Genomic DNA, 11496 nt, shown 5'->3' with positions numbered 1-11496 from the left:
GGTTGACACCACTGCCTCGGAGCACCAGGGTCCCAAATTCGATTCCACCCTCGGGTGACTGCCTGTGTGGAGTTTGCACATTCTCCCTGTGTCTGCGTGGGTTTCCTTCGGGCGCTCTGGTTTCCTACCATAGTCCAAAAGATGTGCATGTCAGATGATTATGCAATTTAGCACAGCCATAGTGTTCAGAGATGTGTTGCGTAGGGTGCAACTGGGGTAAATATAAATTAGAAGTAGTTGGTCTGGGTGGGCTACTTACTGTTCAGAGGGTTAGTGTGGAATTGTTGGGCCAAATGGCCTGTTTCCATACTGTAGGAACTATACTCTAAAAACCATGGGAGTACTTGCTGCAAACGCAGAGAATTCATTTTGCATCGATGTGTTCAGACATATGCAGAGTTCACAAATGTGCAGAAGACATGAACTAGAGGATAACAGAGCACATTGTCTATTCAAACACTGAAAATAGAGTAATATTTAATTTAACTAATATACTTGACCGATTTATTGCAAAGTAGTGATCGGAAAGAATCTGCTCACGTTTTAAGTCTGACAATCATTTAGAGTAGATTTCCTGGAGTATGTATCGGGCCATTTGGCCCAACAAGTCCACACCGACCCTCTGAAGAGTAACCCGCTCAGACCCATTCCCCTACCCTATATTTACGCCTGACTAATGCACCTAACACTATGGACAATATAGCATGACCAGTTCATCTGACATGCACATCTTTGAATTGTGGGAGGAAACTCACACAGACAGAGGGCAGATTGTGTAAACTCCACACAGGCAGTCACCCGAGGCTGGAACCGAGCCTGGTTATCTGGATTTGTGAGGCAGCAGTCACATCCGTTAAAGTGGCCAACTCCAGACAGAATTATGTTTTCAATTCATACCTTTTTTAAACATTTTCGTTCATTAAAAGCAATTAACAAGAAAATGAACTTGCCCTAATTTCTTCAACAGAAATGCTTTCCACACTGGAATGCCGTACTGATTTTATGCAGTGCCTGCAAGATCTCCACAGTTCAAGGAACGTTTTAAGAATATGTAAAAAATAATGTAGAGAATAATCCATTTCCTTTGGATCTGTGCTTTAATTTGCGATATTTCCAACCACAATAATTTTGTTAAATGCAATAACTTATTAAATTTATTAACTCAGTGATTATTTATGTTTATTGTGAACACATTCTTGTTCACATTCATCCTCTGGTTAGTTCCTCTGATGAATGTTCAATTACAGTGAATATATTTGACGTGAGGAATTGAGCAATGTATCCTCTCGGATTAAGTCTGTTGTACAGTTTGTTTCAGTGCTTTCTCCGACTAACTTGCCAACACTCCTGAACATTTGTAAATTGTTCAGTTTGGATACCTGAATCTCAGACAGTGTAATTTCATCTCGCGCTTCAAAGCCACTTTTATCTGCCAGAAATGCAATAGTCGATCATGTGCCTCAGAATTGAGAGCTCTGACTAAGTTGTTCCAATCAGAACGAACATTTCAGGAACAAAAGGCAGATAGCAAGAGCTTTGAAATTGGTTGTTGGCAGCAAGAGATATCTGATTGAGCGAGGCAGAGGGACATATGCTGCATGTTTTCTTTGTGCCTCAGTTGTGCACGACATGTTTATTGGCACAATGTAGAATCAGATTTTTTTTGCATCTTATTATTTGAAAACCTATCATCAACTTTTAATGTCATTGGCAACAGTCATATTAAACATCAAAACATGTTAGTCTTTTTCAAACTAAGTATACCATCTGATGTAGCCACATTCACAGGGGAAAGAGGATGGGAGTTCTCGGGTGAAATCCAGTGACAGTGATTGGATGGCAATACAATTCCTAGTTTTATTCCTCTGTAGTTCCCATAGAGTTTGAACAATTTGGAGCTGCTTTTAAAGTATTCTTCGATAAATGATGAAATGTTACTTTCATTGTAAAAACACTCTGGAACAATCCCTGGTTGTTGGAAGGTGTTAATAGCTAACATGGTTTATGTACTGTCAAACAGGTCGGTTGTGTTCTCCGAGATAGAGTCGAGCTCATTGTGTTCAGGTCTGTTGTGACGTGGTCGTAGTGTCCCTGATTCTGTGCCAGGAGGCCTGTGTTCATTTACAACCTGTTCGAGAGGTATGTAACACCAGCTCTCATCAGGTTACTTCAGTGCAAGAAAGCATGTTGAGATGTTTTGGTGTTTGTTCGAATTCCACTCACAGAGGCCAGTGAAATCTATTCAACGCTGTCCTGACTTGTGTTTCTTAGATATTAAACAAAATTTTGATGGTTAGCAGCTTTTTCAAGATCAATATTTTTTCACAAGCTTTTGGGCATCGCTGAATGGAGTTAATGGACTGAGTGCTCATAGAAATCACAGCTTTTGACTTGTTGTTCTAGCAATATCATTAATAACTAATCCAGAATGAATCATTTTCGAAGCATATTTGATGAGATTATGCTTAGGCTGCTTTGTTTTATATTAAACCAGTGCTGCAGCTGAATTTGATTGTTCAGTACGGTGGGAATTCTGCTGAATCCAACACTTGCAACAGATGTTGGTAGCTTTTCAGTTGGTCTTCAACTGCTACCTCCGACCATCCAGTACCTCTGCTGAGAATCCTTTTCCGTCACGAGTCAAGCAAGTGTAATCACAGTTTATCTTAACAGGTGTGAGCTCTTGTGCCTAAAGCATGAAAACAATTTGCTGAAGAGGGGGTCTCTGGATGCGAAAGGTTAACCGTGCTTTCTCTCCACAAGAGCTGCTAGTCCTGCTGAGTTACTTCAGAAATTTCTGTCTGTGTTGGGTTTCTTGCATTTTAAGATTGTTGTTTCATTGAAAAATATTCTGAACGATGATACACGTTCTTCAGCAAAAAGCTGCATTTGAACAAATTGTGAATGTTCAGACATAATAAATATCAGTGAATCATTGAATTTGAGCGCCCTGATCTCGAGCTTTAGTTTCACAAGAAACTGGTATGAAGTAACAACACATTCCAGAGTGCAGTGACTGCTGTAATTGGGTGGAAGTTATTTTGATCACTCAAATAGAGAATGTCAATGATCCTGTTCCAAATAATCAAAAGAAGTTTTTTTAAGCATGGTGAAACAATTAATTTGTTGAAATATTTTAATAAAATGTGTTCACCGCCAGTGCTAGCTTAATGAATGACACAATGATGGAAGGTAGGAGCAAGAGGAGGGCACTCAGCCCCTCGAGCTGTTCCACAGTTTACTCAGATCATGGTGCATCTGTGAGTTAAATCCACACGTCTTTGGCTAAAACTCTTTAACACCTTTGATTAACAAGCAAAATCTATCCAAGATTTACCGATTCGACTGCCCATAACAAAGGGAGATACCACTTATGAAAGACATTCCTGTGAGCATTTAAGTGACACAATGAGGCTGGAATTAGTTGCTCATGAAAGTAAGCTTTAAATCTCTGACAATTTCAAATTGAAACATCCCAATGATCATATTCATTAATTTAACACTATACTTCCCTTGGACAAAGGAATATAATGTGTGATTGCCTTGGTAAAAATGAGGGAAGCTTCATTCCTAATATATGATTAAGAAATAGCTCTGTTTATTCAGCGAAAACACAGTCAAATCACATAAAAGGAAACCATGTCATCTTGCGTAGATACACAAGTGCCTCAAATAATTTTCAATTCTTCCAGTGGTTGTTTGAATCTCTAGACAGGTGTGGAAGTGTCAGACTTTTTATATCGTCTTGAGAAACCAGTTGTCATCAATCTATTTGAATTGCTGAAGTTTGTGTGGTATTAGCACATTCGCAGCGCTGTTAGGAAGCGAGTCCCATGGCTGTGATTGAGGAAGAGAAAACGGGCAGGGAAATAGTTGAGAGTCAAGTTGAAGTCTGATTTGGAGGAACGTTTTCATGAGAAGCATTTACATGCATGTACGCCCTTATTCACAAGGATCACAGTTTTGGAACATGCTGCCAAAGGGACAGGTCAGCATGCAAAATGGAAGCTGAAGATGGCACCTCGGCCTGTCGAGAATGGTATTCCATTCATGTAATCACCATTAATCTTGCTGCTCACCAATCTTCTGAACACACTGATAACATTGAACCTGCTTGTTTACTGTTCAAGAAAAGAATGGCAAACCTTTGGAATTCTCCACTGCAGAAATTGTTTGAGTTCAAAACATTAAATGATGTCAATAAGGGAGATAGATTCCTTCAATCATTAAAAAAAATGCTACGGATATATGGGAGAAAGGCAAACAGGGTACAATATTGTTTGAAAGCCTTGAAAACATTGAATGGGGCATGGTTTGTAAGTTTGCACGTAACACCAAAATTGGTGGTATAATTGGCAGTGGAAGTTATCTAGACGTACAATGAGATCTTGATCAGCTGGGCCAAGTGCTGAGGAGTTTAATTTAAATGTATACGACCTGTTGCATTTTTACAAGAGAAATCAGGTCACAACTTACAGAGTTAATGGTAGGGCACTGGGTAGTGATGTTAAATCTTTGGTCAGAGCACTGAGTGCAGGAGTTAGGGCTTCATGTTGTAACTGTCCAAAACATTGCAATGAACTGCCAGAGGAAGTGGTAAATACAGAGATAGGTATAACATTTAGAAGACATTTGAACAACTACAGAAACTGAATAGGTCTGGATGGATATGGGCCAAAGGCAGGCAAGTGGAATTAATTTATTTTGGGAACTCTGGACAGCATGGATGAACTGGACCAAAGGATCTCTTTCTGTGCTGTGCGACTTTATGACTCACTGATTTTATGGTGGAGTAGGCTCAAAGTTGGAAGGTGGTGAGCAAGTGAGGGTCTAGATTGGGCATGTGTCAGAGTTTGGGCTGGTAGGCTGTGAGGTGTCGGGTGGCTTCTGGGTAAGCTTGCATGCACCCTGTCTGGCAAGGTGGCATCAAGGTAAATGGTAATGGTCACAGGATAATTTGGTCGAATTGTGCTTGGTAGGTGAGGGGTAGTTTGGGCTGAATTTCCGGAGGTCTGTCTTTGCCAGCCTGGTTTGTGCAGAGATCAGCAGGGTGCCAGGCTGGTTTGTGGAGGGATGGGCAGAGTGCCAGGCTGTTTCGGGGGTGGAAGCTCACTATAATGCAATGACATGTGGACATGATGTCAAAATGCAAAGCTCGGAGTCTGGCAAAATGGTAGGTGGGAAAACACAGTTGCGAAAGGAGCTAGGATGCAATGTGCACAGGTTGACTTGGGTAAGATGAGAGGTCAGTGACCAAGGGCAGAAGTCATGTCTCGGGTAGTGGGATTCTGTCAGAGATTGTGAAAATTACGGTGTCAGGTCCAGTCAGGGCCAGGTTCGCCATGGGCCAGGTACAGTGTGGCAGGAGTGGAAATGAATGAAAGGAATTGAGATCATATGTCCATCTGGAATATGGAAGATAGAACATTGCAGTGCAGTACAGGCCCTTCAGCCGTCCTGTGGAGCCAATCTGAAATCTATCTATCCTACACTATTCCATTTCCATCCTTATGCTTATCCAATGATCTTTTAAATGCCCTTAAGGTTAGCAAGTGTACTATTATTGCAGGCAGTGCGTTCTATGCCCCTACTACTTTTGGAGTAAAGAAACAATCTCTGACATCTGTCCTCTATCTATCAGCCCTCAATTTAAAGCTATGTCCTCTCCTGCTAGCCATCACTATCCAAGGAAAATGAATTTCACTATCCACCCTCTGTTTATCTTTTATGTCTCAATTACATCCCCTCTCAACCTTCTTCTCTCAAACATAAACAGCCTCAAGACCCTCATCCTTTCCTCATAAAAACCTTCCCGCCATACCAAGTAAACCTCCTCTGAACTCTTCCAAAGCTTCCACATTCTCGCTGTAATGCGGTGAACAGAACAGTACAAAATCGTCCAAGTGTGGCCACACCAGAGTTTTGTACAGCTGAAGCCTAACCTCGTGGCCCTGAAACTCAGTCCCTTTATCGATGAAAGCCAACACAAAGTATGCCTTCTTAACAAAACTATCAACCTGTCTGGCAACTTTTAGGGATGTATGTACATGAACACAGAGATCTCTCTGCTCAGCTGCACTACCAATATGAATTGCCTTAGATGTGTTTCTTGTGAGAGGCGTTGTTTAATCCGGGCATGAATGGGTGTGTGGCAGGGTTGGGTTGGTCAATGTGAGTGGACATTTTGATCTAGACGGAGTAAGTGCAGTAGTTAGTCTGAGAGATGAGGTTTGGTGGTGAACTGCGTGTCAGTTTGATAGTTATTAAAGTTAAAAATTACTTGTTCATTTCTCAAATCATATTTGCGTAAATGGTCAACTGTAACACTCGAATGTCTATCAACCTTAATGGTCCTCCATTCTTCAGAGGCCTTAGAATTCAAATAACTATAAATTAGAAGTTTCAACTTCCAGACAATTGGCCTGAGTTCAGCCGTGACAGCCATCTTCCCCGTCCCAGTGCTCAGCTCCTGCCTGTGCTGCTGCTGCTGCAGTGACCTTCCTCTCAGAGAGAACATTCTGCCTTGCATTGATAAGCGAGGAAGGCTCACTGGACCTCATTTCCAAGTATGGGGACGGCAAACACGATGGGTCACAACTTTAAAGTGAGGGGAGATAGGTATAAGACAGATGTCAGAGGTAGTTTCTTTACTCATTGTGTAGTAAGGGTATGGAATGCTTTGCCTTCACCGGTAGTAGATTCGCCAAGTTTAAGTGCACTTAAGTCGTCATTGGACAGGCATATGGACGTACATGGAATAGGCTAGGTGGAATGGACTTCAGATTAGTATGACATGGCGGCGCAACATCGAGGGCCGAAGGGCCTGTACTGCGCTGTAATGTTCTATGTTCTATGATTCACTCTGATTTCTCTCCAGTCTACTGCCAGCTGTTGGGTATTTCCAGCAGCACAGTACCCAATGAGCTGGCACGCTGGTTCCGTGGTTAGCATTGTTGCCTCACGATACTAAGGACTCAGGATCGATTCCAGCCTTGGGTGACTATCTGTGTGGAGTTGCTACTTTCTCCCCCTGTCTGTGTGCGTTTCCACCCACAGTCCAAAGATGTGCAAGCTGGGCGAATTGCAAATGCTTTGTCCAGGAATTGGGCGGTTAGGTGCATTAGTCAGGGTTAAATATAGGGTAGGGGGATGGGTTACTTTCCAGAGGGTGGATTGGACTTGTTGGGCCAAATTGTTTGTTTGCACGCACTAGAATATCGATGAATCTGTGTTTCTTTAGTTTGTATTTTGTGAAACCTCTCTGCTCTTCACTTTCAATCCAGTGAAAGTGTCAGTTGGTGAGATCTTCAAACAGTTACTGGGGTGTGATCAGGATGTTCTTCTTCCTAAATTATATGGTGATCATCAAGGTTGAAGGTTTGTTTCCAAAGAGGGAAGCAAATGATGATGATCAGCAACTGGTAGGAAACAAAAATAAACTCCAGTTATGCCGTAGGCTTCAGCGGGGGCATTCTTCCAAATATTTATAGCTGATACATTTGAGTAAATGATAAGGTCAAATTAACAGAAGCTAAAATGCTCAATTGGTCATTCTATTGTAGAGACACCGTCTCCCCCACGCTTTGTGGCCTGGTCTCCTCCTGTCAGGAGCACAACACCGGTCCTGTGATCTTTGGTTGTTTGGCCAGGGACTATTCCCCTGACGTCACCAAGGTAACCTGGAAGAAAGGTGGGGAACTAATCACGACTGGATTGAATACTTATCCATCAGTGAGAAACAAGAAGGGAACCTACACCCTTTGCAGCCAGTTAACCTTGCCCGAGTCAACGTAGATTGCCCCAGCAAAATCTACTGTGAGATAAAACACAGCTGGTCACACAAGAGCAAAAAAATGCTATGTCCAGGTAAGTGTTGTGGGAACTGAGATAAACAGAACATCTGGGATTAACATGAATAAGGCATTATTTATAACCATTTTCACTGAATCACCTTATACAGCACAGGAGAAAGGCCCTTTGGTCCAGCCAGTCCAGACATATCAATAATAACCACTTAACTAATCTCATGTGCCAGTACTTGATCCATTGCCTTGTATGACTTGCCTTTGCAAGTATGCCACTAATTAGTTCATATTTATTATGGGGGGGGGTGCTCAATCTCTAAATGACGCATGGGCTCTGAGCTCCAGACTCACACCACCCTCTGTCTGATTTTGTTTACTCCGAGATCCGCTCTAAACCTACAGGCCTTACCTACACCCTGTGCCCCTGAGGCATTTATCTATCCATCAAAGGGAAATGTTTTGTGCAGCTCACCCTTTCTATGCCTAAACTAATTCCAGACATCATGATAACCTTCTCCTTAATTCTCCTCTGCTCTAAGGAACGCACCCCCCCACCCCGTCTGTATTTTCTAGTTTCATAACTAAACCCCTCCAACCCAGAAAAAATCTTGGCAAATCTCATCAATGCTGCCTTCAGTGTAATCACATTCATAGAGTCATACAGGTGTACAGCATGGAAATAGACCCTTCAGTCCAACCCGTCCATCCCAACCCAATCTAGTCCCACCTGCCAGCACCCGGCCCATATCCCTTCAAACACTTCCTATTCGTATACCCATCCAAATGCCTCTTAAATGTTGCAACTGTACCAGCCTTCACCACATCAATTGGCAGATTATTCCATACACGTACCACCCTCTATGTGGAAAGCTGCCCCATGGATCTCTTTTCTATCTTTCCCCTCTCACCCTAAACCTATGCCCTCTAGCTCTGGACTCCCGACCACAGGGAAAAGACTTTGCCTATTTACCCTATCTTTACCCCTCATAATATTGTAAACCTCTATAAGGTCAACCCTCAGCCTCCGACGCTCCAGAGAAACAGCCCCAGCCTGTTCAGCCTCTCCCTGTAGCTCAAATCCTCCAACCCTGGCAATATCCTTGTAAATCTTTTCTGAACCCTTTCAAGTTTCACAACATCTTTCCGATAGGAAGGAGACCAGAATTGCACGCCATATTCCAACAGTGGCCGAAGCAATGTCGTGTACAGCCACAACATGACCTCCTAACTCCTGTACTCAATCCTCTGACCAAAGAAGGAAAGCATACCAAACACCTTCTTCACTATTCTATCTACCTGCAACTCCACTTTCAAGGAGCTATGAACCTGCACTCCAAGGTCTCTTTATTCAGCAACACCCTAGACACTTACTATTAAGTTTATAAGTCCTGCTAAGATTTGCTTTCCCAAAATGCAGCACCGCGCATTAGTCTGAATTCAACTCCATCTGCCATTTCTCAGCCCATTAGCGCATCTGGTCAAGATCATCTTGTAATGTGATATAACCCTCTTCACTGTCCACTACACCTTCAATTTTGGTGTCATCTGAAAACTTACTAACTGTACCTCTTATGCTCACTTCCAAATCATTTATGTAAATGATAAAAACTAGAGGACCCAGCACTGTACATGATCCTTACCTTAGATATTCTTGTAAACAATGTCACTGAAACAGCACAAATCACCAGGAGAGCAAACTGCACCCAATGTATAAAACTGTAGGTCCCTCGATAACATGCACACAATGCTTCACTATGACCTAACCTGTGTTTTATTAACTTCCAGTTTCATCTCCCTACTCTTCATTGTCAATGTCTCGGCTAATAAAAGTAAATACCTTCCCACCTTCTTAGCCTCTTTATCCAGACGACATAGTACTACAGACGATCGATTGATACGGACAGCAAAGATCCTGATTCCTTTCCAGGGTTCTACCATTCAAAATTTAATACCTCACAGTTTCTTCTGACGAATTACATCACCTTTCATTTATCCAGAATGATTTCCATTTGCAACTTCTCTTCACACATAACCAACCCTTGTATATCCTCCTGAAATCTAAAACCATTATGTTTATGACTTACCAACATGACAATTTTCCTTTCATCTGGAAATTTACTGGTTAACCCTCCTACACTCGAATCTCAATCATTGGTATATAAGAGAAAAAGCAAGCTAATCAACACCAATCACTGCAGAACACCATGAGACATAGATTTCCAGTCACGCAGACACCTATGATCATTACCCCCTCTCCCCCCACTCAGCCAGTTCTGGATACAATCTGTCAAATTAACCTCGATCCCATTGGCTTTGATTATTGCTATCATCTGTGCATCGAGTTATCTCTCTGAAAATTACCATCAAATTGTTAAGATATAACTTCCACTCAATAAAGCTATTCTGAAAACTGTTGATTGTTCTTCCAAAAGAAGACTAATTCCGCTTCTCAAGAGCTCTAATTATTTCCCTACCAGAGACTAGTTTGACAAGATGTGTGTTTTCATTGTTTATCCCTTCCTTCGCCCTGCATAACAGTGCAACATTGATTGATCTACACTCACTTGGCACAACTGTTGTGGTCAGACACTAATTCTAAATTATTGCCAGCGACACAACTATTTCATCCTTTGCATCGTTCAACAGCTCGGTATACATTTCATCTGCCCTGGAAATATAACTGCTATTCAACCAGCAAGACAACACAGAACATCACATTATGTGTCCTAATTTCTGAAAATACATCACAACACTCCTCCATGTTTACTGTCCCTACATGGTCCCTCTTACTAGTGAGCACTGGCACAACACATTTGTTTGGACTACAACTTAACACTCTGGCTCCACTCCAGTAATAACACTTAATGGGCATTGTTGTTTCCCGAATAATTCTTTTATTACGAAGCAGCCAGTGCTGGGACCCCCTGCGGTCATTCCCCTCAAGAACAAGTATACCGTTTTGGATACTTGTGGGGGGGATGACTTACCAGGGGCAAGCAACGAGGTTCAGGCCTCTGGCACGGAGCCTGGCCCCGTTGCTCAGAAGGGAAGGGTGGAGAAAGGTAGAGCGATAGTTCCTGGGGACTCAATAGTGAGGGGTACAGATAGGCGGTTATGTGGGGGCGACAGAGACTCACGATTGGTATGTTGCCTCCCAGGTGCAAGGGTACGTGATGTCTCTGATCGTGTTTTCTGGGTCCTTAAGGGGGAGGGGGAGCAGCCCCAGATCGTGGTCCACGTTGGCACCAACAATATCGGTAGGAAGAGGGGTGAGGATGTCAGACAGGCTTTCAGGGAGCTAGGCTGGAAGCTCAGAGTTAGAACAAACAGAGTTGTTGTCTCTGGTTTGTTACCCGTGCCACGTGATTGAGAATCGAGGGACAGGGAGAGAGAGCAGTTAAACGCGTGGCTACAGGGATGGTGTAGGAGGGAGGGATTCCGGTTTCTGGACAACTGGGGTTCTTTCTGGGGAAGGTGGGACCTCTATAAAAAGGATGGTCTACACCTGAATCTGAGGGGCACCAGTATCCTTGGGGGGAGGTTTGCTAGTGCTCTTTGGGAGGGTTTAAACTAACTCTGCCGGGGCATGGGAACCTGGACTGTAGCTTTAGGGTACAGGACCTTGATTGTAGGGAGGTTATGAACAAGGCAGCAATCTCGAAGGAGGGTGCCTGTAAACAGAAGGGTGGCT

This window comes from Hemiscyllium ocellatum, chromosome 29, assembly GCF_020745735.1.
Source record: "Hemiscyllium ocellatum isolate sHemOce1 chromosome 29, sHemOce1.pat.X.cur, whole genome shotgun sequence".
Classification (NCBI taxonomy): Eukaryota; Metazoa; Chordata; class Chondrichthyes; order Orectolobiformes; family Hemiscylliidae; genus Hemiscyllium; species Hemiscyllium ocellatum.
Note: the sequence above shows the minus strand (reverse complement) of the source record.